This window comes from Bos mutus, chromosome 23 (assembly GCF_027580195.1).
Source record: "Bos mutus isolate GX-2022 chromosome 23, NWIPB_WYAK_1.1, whole genome shotgun sequence".
Classification (NCBI taxonomy): domain Eukaryota; kingdom Metazoa; phylum Chordata; class Mammalia; order Artiodactyla; family Bovidae; genus Bos; species Bos mutus.
The window spans coordinates 48032320-48046674 of NC_091639.1; positions in this window are offsets into that span (position 1 = coordinate 48032320).

A 14355-nucleotide genomic window follows, 5' to 3' on the forward strand; every position below is an offset into this window, starting at 1 on the left:
CAGATATATTGAGAGGAAAGAAAGAAAGAAAAATAAGAAAGAATAGATATGAAAAGTTAAACAGAGGTAGATGAAAAAGATGTATATACATTAAAGATTAACTGCAAGGGGAAAAGAACAGTAGGAAAGGCAGACAAAGTAATAAATGTAGAAAAATATAACAGGTTTAAAAATTAAAAATTGAGTTTATAAAAAAGAGAAAATCAAAAAAGGAAGAATAAAGAAAAAAGAAAAAAAAAAAAAAGAAAGAAAACTCCATAGAACTGCAAAAGCCAAATATAGAGGCAGATGTTTATAACAATAAAAAGTGTGACTGAGTATACACATATACACATACACCCATAAGCAAAATCAAAACAGTCCAACAAAAATAAAAAGTACAATATGTTGACCCAGTGAACAAAGGAAACCAAAAATTATATCTATCAGAACAAAACTAAATCACAAACTGGAAAGCAATACTAAAGCAAGGTGCCAATTGGGGAATAAAGCAATGAAAATAAACTAACAAATATGTTGAGAGGAAAGGAAAGAATGAAAAGAAAGAAAGAATAGATATGCAAAGTTAAATAAAGGTAGATAAAGAAGATTTGCATACCTTAAAGATTAACTGCAAGGGGGAAAGAACAGTAGGAAAAGCAAACAAAGGAATAAATGTAGAAAAAGTAATAATAAGTTCAAAAATTAAAAATTAAAATTAAAAAAGAAAAAAGAAAAAGAAAAGAAAACTCCACACAACTGCAAAAGCTGAACATAGAAGCAGAGGTTTATAACACCAATAGAAAATGTGACTAAAAAAAAAAAAAAAAAGCTCAAAAGCTTAATTAGATTTCATAGTGCCAATTAAAATCTACAATTACAACAGAGGGGGGGAAAAGAAAAAAAATCCAAAAGAATCTACAAAACAAGTCAAAACATAAGAATAATAAATGTTTTTCTTGAGTCACTGATGTCAGAGTCCTATCCCTTGCTGGGAGTCACAGTCCACCTCATCTCTCTAGGATGTCTTCCAACACTATGCTGATCTCTGGACCTGCTGTTGGGGGCAGCTCAGGTTCTAATCTGGTCCTACTCAACTGAGTTGCCTCCAGTGTCCACAGCTATCAGAACTAGTGCGCTTTCTTTTGTGGGAGCTCTCAATGTCCTTTTAGATATTCCATAGACATAGAGTCTGTCTAGTTGATTGTGTGGACTTAATCTGCACCTTGTACAGCTGGTGGTAAGGTTTTAGGTCTTCTTCCTTAGCCACACTGCCCCTGGGTTTCAATTGTGGTTTTATTTCCACCTCTGCATGTGGGTTGTCCACTGGGCTTTCCCCCTGAGGCTGTCTGGTGGACTTGGGTTTTCCCCTGTGAGGGCCAGGTGTAGAGGTGGTGCAGCTGCTAGGGTCGCAGAGGTTCTGTCAGCACCAGATACTCAGGTGGGTTGGCGGCTAGGGCAGCAGGAAATATAGTGCTCTAGAAGGGTATGGCGACCAGTATTGGCCAATACACTCCAGTATTCTTGGCTGGAGAACCCCTCTCCCTGTCAGAGAAGCCTGGCAAGCCATAGTCTACAGGGTCACAGAGTCAGATAGGACCGAAGCAACCCTGAATGTATAGATGCAAGACTTGTTATGCCTATGGCAGCTCTGCCCCAGTGAGAGTTGAACGTGAAGATGCACAGCTGCTTGGCTTGTGGGATGCTGGCAGCATCCCCACAAGTGTGCAGAGACATGGACTGCCTCCACCACAGAAGTTATGGCCCTATCAAAGTCTTTTTTTGAGCCTTTTGTAGCTGGCAATCAGAAGGCTTCTTTGGCCAGTCTTTCTCCTAGCTCTGCTTGTTCAGGCACTTAGAGGACTTCTTTTCCTGTGGTCCTTCTCTGTTATTTGGTGCATCAGACACATAGAGGGGCCCCCCTGGGTGGGGTCCTACTCTGTAGATTGGTGCATCAGGTATTAAAGGGGCACCCTGGGTGGGGACCTACTCTGTAGTTCAGTGCATCAGGTGCTTGATGGGCCAGGCTCTCTATTGTTCAGGTGCCGCTGCTTGTGTGTGGGAATAGAGAGGCTATGGTGATGGCTCCACCCCTTATGCATGACTCAGCAGTATCACCTTGCTTCCATGACTGCCTAGCTTTCCTCCAAAGGCATTTCCCACCACAATCTCCCTCCTCACATCCCCTTTATCCATCTCTCTGCAGTCAACAACAGCCCTCACCCTGGGATCGCTCCACAATCCCCAAACTCCAGCTTCCAGCCACTGTGCCTTCCAGGGAACCCATGTCCCTGTCTGGGATATATATGGCTGTGGCAAGGACTGTCTGATTTTCATTCCATTTAGGCTGCCCCAGATCAGCTGTTTCACTCTCAGCCTTAAATGTTTTTCCTCTGACTCAGACAATTGCCCCGATGTGAGGATCAGACCCTCCCTTCAGTTCTGCCACCCACCAAGGGTAGGTCCAGTCCTAACAACACTCCTGTTTTCCCACCTAGTTCCTTCATCCTACCAAGTTTTGCATGAGTCTATATATTCTTTTTGGTGGTCAGGTACTCCTGCCTGCTCTCAGCTGGTGTTCTGCATGCACTTCAGTGTCTGAAGGTGTATTCCTGATGCATCCATGGAGAGATGTACTCCATATCCACCTACTCTTCCGCCAGGTTGTTCTCCACCCTTTCCTAGAGGTTTTATATCAACCTGTTTCACCTTTCATGCTACAACATCAGGTTGCTTTATCCTGTGCCAGATATATTACACACATCTGTCATTTCATGCTCAGGGTGACCTTTATGGAGTCCGAGCTGATTCTGCTCACTGCACAATAAGTCCATGAAGCTAAGATGAGGTGTTGGGATGAGGAAGGGATTTTTTTGTGGAGCCTGCTGATTAAGCATATGGCAGGCTAGCTCCTCAAAATAACCTTCTTGTTGGGGATTGGTGGCCAGGTTCTTTGTTCCACTTATATTGATTAAGTGAAGTCACCATAATATTTCTAAGTGGTCTATTTAAACAAGTTCCTAGTACAATGGACGAAAATTCTTTATCTCTGGTGGCACCTCAAATATATTTTAGCAACATAGTTTTTAAAATGTGCTTAAGCTTTATTGATATAATGAATCTCTTATATCAGCCTTATATAATAATTTATGACACCCCACACACACATATATAGACATACATATATATATAGGCATGTATACACGTGATTTTATATACATGGTCATCCCATTTCTGTCACAACATAGCTGTGCATCCTTGAGTAACCTCTGTGGCACTTGCTACCATGTTTCTAAAGTAAGTATAATATCACTATCTAGCTTTTTGGTTTCTGTAAGAATTAAAGTAACACAAGTAAACACCTTAAGAGGACAGTCTGGCTTATTATAATTTTGGATAACATGCTGATTATTAATATGATAATGACAGTATACAGAACACTGAACTCGGATTTAATTCTTCTCTGGGTTCTTCTATTATGGAGCAAGACATTTAAATATGTGTTTTGCTTTCCTCATCTGTAAAGTGGAACAAACTATAAGGGTGTACAACACAGTCCAGTAGAGTTTTCTGTACGTGATGGGTAATGGTTTATCACTGCACTGCTTTGTACAAGGCACTAGACACAGGAGAAGTAAAATTTTCTATTTAGTTTTAATTAATTTAAATGTATGGATGTGAGAGTTGGATTGTGAAGAAAGCTGAGTGCCGAAGAATTGATGCCTTTGAACTGTGGTGTTGGAGAAAACTCTTGAGAGTCCCTTGGACTGCAAGGAGATCCAACCAGTCCATTCTGAAGGAGATCAGCCCTGGGATTTCTTTGGAAGGAATGATGCTAAAGCTGAAACTCCAGTACTTTGGCCACCTCATGTGAAGAGTTGACTCATTGGAAAAGACTCTGACGCTGGGAGGGATTGGGGGCAGGAGGAGAAGGGGACAACAGAGGATGAGATGGCTGGATGGCATCACTGACTCGATCGAGTCTGAGTGAACTCCGGGAGTTGATGATGGACAGGGAGGCCTGGCGTGCTGCAATTCATGGGGTCACAAAGAGTCGGACACGACTGAGGGACTAAGCACAGCACCTGGGTCTAAAGTGGATAGTGTTTATTCTTTCAGATATTTTGGTTTTGCATAGCTCTAAAGGCCACCTCATGTGAAGAGTTGATTCATAGGAAAAGACTCTGATGCTGGGAGGGATTGGAGGCAGGAGGAGAAGGGGACGACGGAGGATGAGATGGCTGGATGGCATCATTGACTCGATGGACGTGAGTCTGAGTGAAATCCAGGAGTTGGTGATGGACAGGGAGGCCTGGCGTTCTGTGATTCAGGGGTCGCAAAGAGTCGGACATGACTGAGCGGCTGAACTGAACTGAATTTAAATGTAAATAATCCCATGTGTCTAGTAACTATTGTGTTAGTGAATACATTAAGTCTTAACATTCTAAGATTCTGAACTTACCTATATTCATCAACAAAACAATATAAATGCAAGAATTTATTTGTAGGCCTAAGGTATTTATTTATTTCAAAAGTGGTCAACTTTCAGACAACATCTGAGGTGCTGAGTATTATTGGGCCAAAATAACTTACTTCTCTTTACTTACAGACATATACTTTATTTTTTCCTTTGCATATTTCAATGATGAGTAGCCACTTTCCTAATAAAATATGTGTTTGTGATTTTATGTATTTAAGATTTCTTAATATCTGGTGATCACACTTAAATTTCTCATCCATGCCCAGAGAAAGAGTTAACATACATTAAGAGTGAGAAAAAAAAAAAAAAAACACCAGGCTAGAGTAGTTGTTTTTCCATTGTGGAAGTACATTAAAATCACTGCGGGGAGGGGCTTTAAAAATTCTGTTTCCAGTGCTTCTGATGTAGTTGATGTGGACTGAGGCTATTTATTGGTGCATCCCCAGGTGCTTCAAATAGGCTGTCAAGGTGGGAGCCATTGGCTAAAACTTTGGGAAAGAAAATCATGTCATTAATTCTCCCAGAATTCAAGGAACTAGGGCTGTGTGTTGTTATTCTTATTTGAGAGTCATGTTTATTTAACTCTGTATGCTTAGAATTCCCTTGAGAGCTCAGAAGGCTCTTCATTTTGACAGGCAGAGCAGTGATTCTGATACAGGAGATGGATTGCCTGTGGAGAAGCAGGGCTTAGAGAACACACAGAGCTTATGGCAACTCCTTAAGTTTGGGATGAGATACAAAACAAAAGGAAAATTTTTGAAATGTTACATGAATGTGAAGTATTTCACATGTTTTAGATTGGGAATTCTTTATACTTGTTAGATTCCAGTAAGGAGGTTGGCACTGAATACAGTGGTGGATGAGATGATGATGACAATGCAGACAGTGGTAGCACTAAAATGACTTGTCTGGGGGAACAAGGGACCTCATCTATTTGCCTCTTCAGTGATGACAGTGGGGAGCTCCTTCCTCTTCAAGCTGTGACTGTGGAAGTTTAGGTGGGCAGAGAAGGGTCTCCCATGAGTATCATGACCATGAAACTTTTGGGTGCTTGTTGTCTGCTAAAAGTCTACTAGGTCACCTACTAGGGACCACTTATCACCATGGTCAATTTAAAATAGCCTAGTTCTGGCCCACAGACCTAGAAACCTTATTTTGTCTGAGAGTATATACAGTCATTGAGTGTTTCATTTTTATTAACCAAAGTAACTCAAATGTAAGCAAATAAAAATACCAATTTATCCACTCACAATGAAAATTTATTGCTGCACAAAGGATAATACTTATGTCCCATTAATGTACTTTATTCTCATAGGCTCATGTACCTGAGAAACAAAAGCATAATCTAAGCTTGTTTACAAGCCATAAAATAAGAAGAGAGTGTTCAGATTAATTGACCTGTCCTGCCTTCATACTAAAAAAAGATGGAATCTCCTACATCACAGCAGAGATGGTTTTATATGGGGCAAGAACACTTGCTGTCCCAGAGCTGGGCTTCCTCTCCCATGGGGCATGTTAGGATGGACATTGCCAATATTTTATTCTATGACTTTCTTTCCACTATGTTTCTTTCCACTGAGACTAAATAGCCCACTCTTTTAAAGGTACAGTCCTTTTCTAGAGATAATGCATTGAAATGAGTTTTAGTTTTCTACTAGCACTGGCTCACTGAAGTTGCAAAGACATTCAGATTTCCACAGGTGATGATGTATGTAGGTTTATTTTGAGATTGCAAGCAAAGGAAACTTTGGTGGCTGGTATCAATCAACTTGAATATATATATCATGACCAAGAATAACACTAGTGACCTAGCATTAACACTTCTGTTGTCTCTGAGTGTCCTCACATTAGCATTCAGAGAGAGCACATAATCTAATCTCTTTCTTAAGTCAACCTAAATAAACCTAGAAGGTAATAAACAAACAGTGTTTATTTGGGAGCAGAGAATTGCTATTTGGTCACTAAGAGATAGCTGGCAGCCCAAACAGTGTCCTATTAGGAAGTAAAAGTCAGGGGCTTTTAGAGGCAAAGGAGAGAGGTTTATATTACAAAGAATTTTAATTGGAGCTGGAGGCAGAAGCCAGTATTGGCTGAAGGACTGATCACTAAGGCCATAACCAGAGGGAGGGAAAAGGCAGTGATGGTGACAGGCTGTAGGTTTTCTAGGATAGTCCTTGGAATATCCGTGACTTGACCCAGTTCAAACGTTCATGGTTCCACCTGGTGAGGACACGGTTAATGCCCACCTTCTTAATTGCCTTCTGGCTCCACTTGAGAGCTCCTGGCACAAGTGACTCCATTTTTTTTAATTTCACATTTCCCACTTACTAGGATAAAACAGCCATACTGGGTGGAGTTCCCACATGGTCTCTCTCCATAAGCCATTTGCTTTTTTACCTTCATTGTGTGATGACTGCCTTGCTTAGAATGCTGATCTGTGGTCTCAGTATAGAAGGCATGGGTAACTTGTGAACAAATTCCTGCTTTGGGCAGCCTCACTCACCAGAAGGCTATGGACTTGCTGGCTACCCAGGCCTTCATGCTACATGCCAGTCTTGCAGGACTAAAAGTCAGTGCATTTTTCTGAATGCTTCATAACTCTTAACTGTTGATATTCAAGTCTTGGGAGTAATTATTTCTTTTATTTATGAATTACTAAGGGAATGCCCTCTTAATAACTACTATCAGTTCAGTTCAGTTCAGTGGCTCAGTCGTGTCCAACTCTTTGCAACCCCATGGACTGCAGTATGTCAGGCTTCCCTGTCCATCACCAACTCCCAGAGCTTTCTCAAACTCATGTGCATTGAGTCGGTGATGCCAACCAGCCATCTCATCCTCTGTTGTCCCCTTTGCCTCCTGCCTTCAGTTATTCCCAGCATCAGGGGCTTTTCAAATGAGTCAATTCTTTGTCTCAGGTGGCCAAAGTATTGGAATTTCAGCTTCAGCGTCAGTCCTTCCAATAGTTACTATAACATAGATTAAATTGGGTCAACTTATTTTAAACAGAGTTAATTGCCCTGGCAAGAAAGTTCAGATATGAATTCTAGTCAAAGTAACTAGGAAAATTAAAAAAAAAAAAGACTATGTAGTAATATTTATTCAAAAGCTGATTGCATTCGAGAAGAAATGGCAACCCACTCCAGTGTTCTTGCCTGGAGAATCCCAGGGATAGAGGGAGCCTGGTGGGAGGCCATCTACGGGGTCACACAGAGTCAGACACGACTGAAACAACTTAGCAGCAGCAGCAGCAGAATTTCCCCAGGTGGTGCTAGTAGTAAAGAACTTGACTGCCAATGTAGGAAATGTAAGAGATGCAGGCTCAACCCCTGTGTCAGAAAGATCCCCTGGAGGAGGGTATAGTGACCCACTCCAGTATTCTTGCCTGGAGAATCCCATAGACAGAGAAGCCTGGCGGGCTACAGTCCACAGTGTCTCAAACAGTTGGACGTGACTGAAGTGATTTACCACGCACAATACAAAGGAAAAATTTTATAATCATCTTTAACATTATGGTTACTATTTAGATGTGTTTTCATAATAGATAATATAAATTCAAGTTTTCATATTATAGCACAAAATACAGTTGCCATTTACAAAATAAGAAAAAGTGCAATCTTTTCATTAAAAGAAATGAGTGAATCTCAATTATTAAGTAAAATATACTTCCTGTTCTTTATTAAGCTATATATATTTTAGAGAAACCAGGATCTGCATGAACATAAAATTGGTATATATTGTATCTTTCATAAATATTAAATGTCAAATCCAAACTCAAATGCTGCATGTAATAAATTCTTTGTAAATGTGTCAATCTAACTTTAAAGGAAATAAATATCAATATCTTCTTTAATTGCCATTAGAATTTTTTCAAGCCATGTGTTAATATATTTCCTTAACATTTAATTATTTCCAGTGTATCTTATCAGAGAAGGCAATGGAACCCCACTCCAGTACTCTTGCCTGGAAATTCCCATGGACGGAGGAGCCTGGTAGGCTGCAGTCCATGAGGTCTCAAACAGTCAGACACGACTGAGCGACTTCACTTTCACTTTTCACTTTCATGCATTGGAGAAGGAAATGGCAACCCACTCCAGCGTTCTTGCCTGGAGAATCCCAAGGACGGAGGAGGCTGCCGTCTATGGGGTCACACAGAGTTGGACACGACTGAAGCAACTTAGCAGTGTATCTTATAGAACATATGTCATGTTGGACATAAAAATATATTTATGTTTAATATTAGTATCAGATATTTATGATTTTGACATTTGCCACCATTGTAAAATAAGTCTAGTGATTTACTTCAGTATTATATATCTCTGGGAGTAAGTAGAAATAATAAGCAAATTCGAGTCAGACTTAACTGGGTATGTACTATCAGCACTAATCAGCACTATCTTTCATGTGTTTTACACATAAATGCTTTGTGTTGCTCTATTATGCAAGTATAAATGTCAGTATAAGTAAAGACTCAATGTGAATCTAAATCTGCTTTCTTTCCACATTTTTGAGGATATGCTGACATTGAAATAAACAATTAAAAACATTGAAACTATGGAGATACTTTTCCTCTTTCTGGAAAAAGAAAAATTAAACAACTCTGTCAATTTGTCAAAGTAAACAAATCTGCTTACTTATGATTTCTTTCTTTGACAAGAAAATGTAAAAATGAACAAATTATATAGCTTTTAAAATACCTTTTAGTGCTGGTAAGTTTACAAATTCTCTGCTACATAAAGCAATAAGTGTGCTACTGGCTTGATGATGCTTGTCCTTCTCCACTGTATTTGTAAAACAAAGTCCCTAAGGTCGGAAGTGGGGAAAACCTTGAGCCACATACTTTATAACTTGCATTTTGTAGATGAGAAAAATGAAACTTAGAAAGCCTTGAGCTCCTTTATCACAGTTCTGTATGTTATAGGTAGATGCGCTGGGAAAACTCACAGTCCTGCTAACCAATGTTCTTTCCCTTATCCCAAAGCAGTCATTCTGTTGAATTCCAAATACTGTTTTTGTAAGGGTTTCTATAAGGGTCTGTTTTCCTCTTAAGGTTATTTCTATATCTAAAGGAAGGCAAAATTTTACATTTGATTGCTCCAAAAGATACCAGCTTTTCCAAAACTCAGCAGAGAAGATGTAGACAGGAAGGTAAACCTATGTTTTAAGACTCTAGCCTCTTTCAGGAATAGGTGGAGAATTTGAAATGGGAAAACTTGTCTTAGACACCTTTCCAAAGTGAAAAGGTATTTGAGGTTTACTTAGTCCTTCCTTTAAAATGTCTTTGTGGCTGGAGATTTAGTTAGATTATTTAAAAAATTATTTAATTTCCTTGGCTCATCTTTAATATGAAGAAATTCTAAAATCTTTCCCACATGATTTCAGTATATCTACACAAATATCTCAAAGCTTTCCCTTGAAAGGGATACAATTTTTAATCCCCCAAACATCAAAAGTATTTGTTTTGACCCTTCACCTAGTTAAAGCTCTCATATTTGAAATTATGTATTTATGATACAGATTCTTCAATCTATTGAAGTTTTAACTTATGAAATACAGCTTCTATTTCTGGATGTTCTCTGTGTGTTGAAGTCTAGTTTACAGGACATTAAAGCAGCCACTATCACCTTTTTAATGTTTACTGTTTGCACGGAATATCTATTTTTCATTTGATTACTTTTAACCAACTTGTTTTTAAAGTAGGTTTTACAGGCAACATAGAATTAATTTTCATTTCTTCATTCTAAATCCATGTTGATAATCTATGGCTAACTTTGAATCTGAGTCCTTAGTCAATGAACACTTTATTATTCAGTTTTATTTAGGTCTACAGTTTTACTATTATTACTGTTGTTGTCATTATTACTTTCCTCTTTTACATTTTTTTTCTGCCTTGTTTATAATTTTAAGTACATACTCAAATAAAATCTCAAGTTATTTATTATTTTTCACCTATCTCACTATACAGATTTTTTAGTGGTAGTTCTAGGAATTACAATATATATCCTTTAAATCTCACAGTATATACAGAGTTGATTGTACCACTTCACACTGAATGTAGAAATCTTTCTACTGTCTAGGTCTATTTATCCCACCTCCCAACCACTTCATAATAGATGTCATAGTAGAGCTACATAGGTGCTATCTATTACAAAACATATTATAATATTTTTAAATTTCATATATGCTTAATAAATTAAAAAGAAAACAGTCTTTTAAATGTTCTCTTATGTATATACTTTTCAGTGTTCTTCAGATTTTCTTGAAGATTTCATTTTCAATCATGTATTGTATTCTTTTAGTCTACTTAGCCTCTCTTGTAGTATACAGGTCTACTGGTGAAAAATTTAGTACTTTTTAATCTGAAAAAAAAAAACCCTATTTTCTTTTTAATATTTATTTATTTTTTAATTGAAGCATAATTGCTTTACAGAATTTTGCTGTTTTCTGTCAAGCCTCAACATGAATCAGCCATAGGTATATACATGTACCCTCCCTCTTGAACTGCCCTCCCATCATCCTCCCCATCTGACCCCTCTAGGTTGGTACAGAGCCCCTGTTTGAGTTCCCTGAGATATACAGCAAATTCCCATTGGCTATTTATTTTACATATGATAATGTAAGTTTTCATGTTACTCTCTCCATACATCTTATCCTCTCCTCCCCTCTCCCCATGTCCATAAGTCTATTCTGTACGTCTGTTTCTCCATTGCTGCCCTGCAAATAAATTCTTCTATACCATCTTTCTTGATTCTGTATATATGTGTTTGTAAACGATAATTATCTTTCTCTTTCTGGCTTACTTCACTCTGTATAATAGGCTCTAGGTTCATCCACCTCATCAGAACTGACTCAAATGCATTCCTTTTTAATGGCTGAATAGTATTCCATTATGTACATGTAAGTAACAACTTCTTTATCCATTTATCTGTCAATGGAGATCCAGGTTGCTTCCATGTTCTAGCTATTATAAATAGTGCTGCAGTGAACATTGGGATACATGTGTCTCTTTCAGTTCTGGCTTCCTCAAAGTATATGCCTAGGAGTGGGATTGCTGTATCATATGGTGGTTTAATTCCTAGTTTTTAAAGGAACCTCCAAACAGTTTTCCATAGTGGCTGTATCAGTTTGCATTCCCACCAACAGTGCAAGAGTGTTCCCTTTTCTCCACACCCTCTCTAGCATTCATTGTTTTTAGACTTTTTGATGATGACCATTCTGCCCAGTGTGAAGAGATATCTCATTGTAGTTTTGATTTGCATGTCTCTAATAAGGAGCAATGTTGAGCATCTTTTTATGTGTTTGTTAGCCATCTGTATGTCTTCTTTGGAGAAATGTCTGATTAAGTCTTTCCCCCACTTTTTGATTGAGTTGTTTGTTTTTCTGGCACTGAGTTGTATGAGCTGCTTGTATACTTTGGAAATTAATCTTTTGTCAGTTGTTTCATCTGCTATTATTTTCTATCATTCTGAGGGCTATCTTTTCACCTTGCTAACAGTTTCCTTTGCCATGCAAAAGCTCTTACGTTTAATCAGGTCCCATTTGTTTACTTTTGTTTTTATTTCCATTACTCTAGGAGGTGGGTCAGAAAGAATCTTGCTTTGATTTATGTCATCGAGTGTTCTGCCTATGTTCTTCTCTAAGAGTTTTATAATTTCTAGTCTTACATTTAGATCTTTAATCCATTTTGAGTTTATCTTTTTGTATGGTGTTAGGAAGTGTTCTAATTTCATTCTTTTACATGTACAGTTTTCCCAGCAACACATATTGAAAAGTTGTCTTTGCCCAATTTTATATTCTCACCTCCTTTGTCAAAAATAAGGTACCCATAGATGCATGGATTTATTTTGGGGCTTTCTATATTGTTCCATTGGTCTATATTTCTGTTTTTGTGCCAGTACCATACTGTCTTGATGACTGTAACTTTGTAGTATAATCTGAAGTCAGGAAGGTTGATTCCTCCAGCTCCATTCTTCTTTCTCAAGACTGCTTTGGCTATTTGGGATCTTTAGTGTTTGCATATGAATTGTGAAATTTTTGTTCTAGTTCTGTGAAAAAATGCCATTGGTAATTTGATAGGGATCACATTGAATCTGTAGATTGCATTTGGTAGGGTAGTCATTTTCACAATATTGATTCTTCCTACCCAGGAACATCTCTCCATCTGTTTATGTCATCTTTGATTTCTTTCATCAATGTCATAATTTTCTGTGTATGGTTCTTTTGTCTCCTTAGGTAAGTTTATTCTTAGATATTTGATTTTTTTTGTTGCAATGGTGAATGTGATGAATTCCTTAATTTCTCATTCTGATTTTTCATTGTTATTACATAGGTGATTTCTGTGTATTGATTTTGTATCCTGTGACTTTGCTAAATTTACTGATTAGCTCTAGTAATTTTCTGATAGTATCTTTAGTGTTTTCTATGTTTAGCAGCATGTTATTTCCAACCAGTGAGAGCTTTACTTCTTTTTTGATCTGGATTACTTTTATTTCTTTTTCTTCTCTGATTGTTGTAGCTAGGATTTCCAAAACTACTTTGAATAGTCATGGTGAAACTGGGCACCCTTGTCTTGTTCTTGATCTCAGGGGGAATTCTTTCAGATTTTCACCATTGAGAATAATGTTTGCTGTAGGTTTATCATATATGGCCTTTACTACATTGAGGTAGGTTCTGTGTCAATTTTTGAAGAGTTTTAATCATAAATGGGTGCTGAATTTTGTCAAAGGCTTTTTCTGCATCTATTGAGGTTATCATATGGTTTTTACCCTTCAAATTGTTAATATGGTGTTCACATTGATTGATTTGTGTATATTGAATAATCCTTGCATCCCTGGAATAAGCTCAGCTTGATCATGATGTATGAGCTTTTTAATGTGTTGCTGAATTCTCTTTGCTAAAATTTTGTTGAGGATTTTTTCACATCTATGTTCATCAGTGATATTGGCCTATAGTTTTGTGTGTGTGTATCTGTGTGTGTTGCTTTGTCTGGTTTTGTTATCAGGTTGATGGTGGCCTCATAGAATGAGTTTGGAAGTGTTTCTTCCTCTGCCAATTTTTAAAGAGTTTTAGAAGGATAGACATTAACTCTTCTCTAAATGTTTGATAGAAATCTCCATGAAGCCATCTGGTCCTGGGCTTTTTTTTTTTCTTTGGAGTAGGGGGGTAGAGGGAGGTTTTTAATCATAGCTTTGATTTCAGTGCTTATAATGAAAGGTTGTTGTTGAATCACACAAAGACGCCGGGATTCTTGGCCCACGGAGGAGAAGAATTCAATCCGGGGCCAGAGACGAGGCTTGATCGCTCAGAGCTTTTGTGTAATAAAGTTTTATTAAAGTATATACTTCTGCCTGGGAAATCCCATGGATGGAGGAGCCTGGTGGGCTGCAGTCCATGGGGTCGCTGAGGGTTAGACACGACTGAGCGACTTCACTTTCACTTTTCAATTTCATGCATTGGAGAAGGAAATGGCAACCCGCTCCGGTGTTCTTGCTTGGAGAATCCCAGGGATGGGGGAGCCTGGTGGGCTGCCTTCTATGGGGTCACACAGAGTCGGACATGACTGAAGTGACTTAGCAGCAGCAGCAGCAGCAGCAAAGGAGATAGAGAAAGCTTCTGACTTAGGCATCAGAAGGGGGCAGAAAGAGTACCTCCCTGCTAGTCTTCAGTTGGATGTTATATAGTCACTGCTGCTGCTGCTGCTGCTGCTAAGTCACTTCAGTCGTGTCTGACTCTGTGCGACCCCATAGACAGCAGCCCATCAGGCTCCCCCGTCCCTGGGATTCTCCAGGCAAGAACACTGGAGTGGGTTGCCCTTTCCTCCTCCAATGCGTGAAAGTGAAAAGTGAAAGTGAAGTCGCTCAGTCGAGTCCGACTCTTAGCGACCCCATGGACTGCAGCCT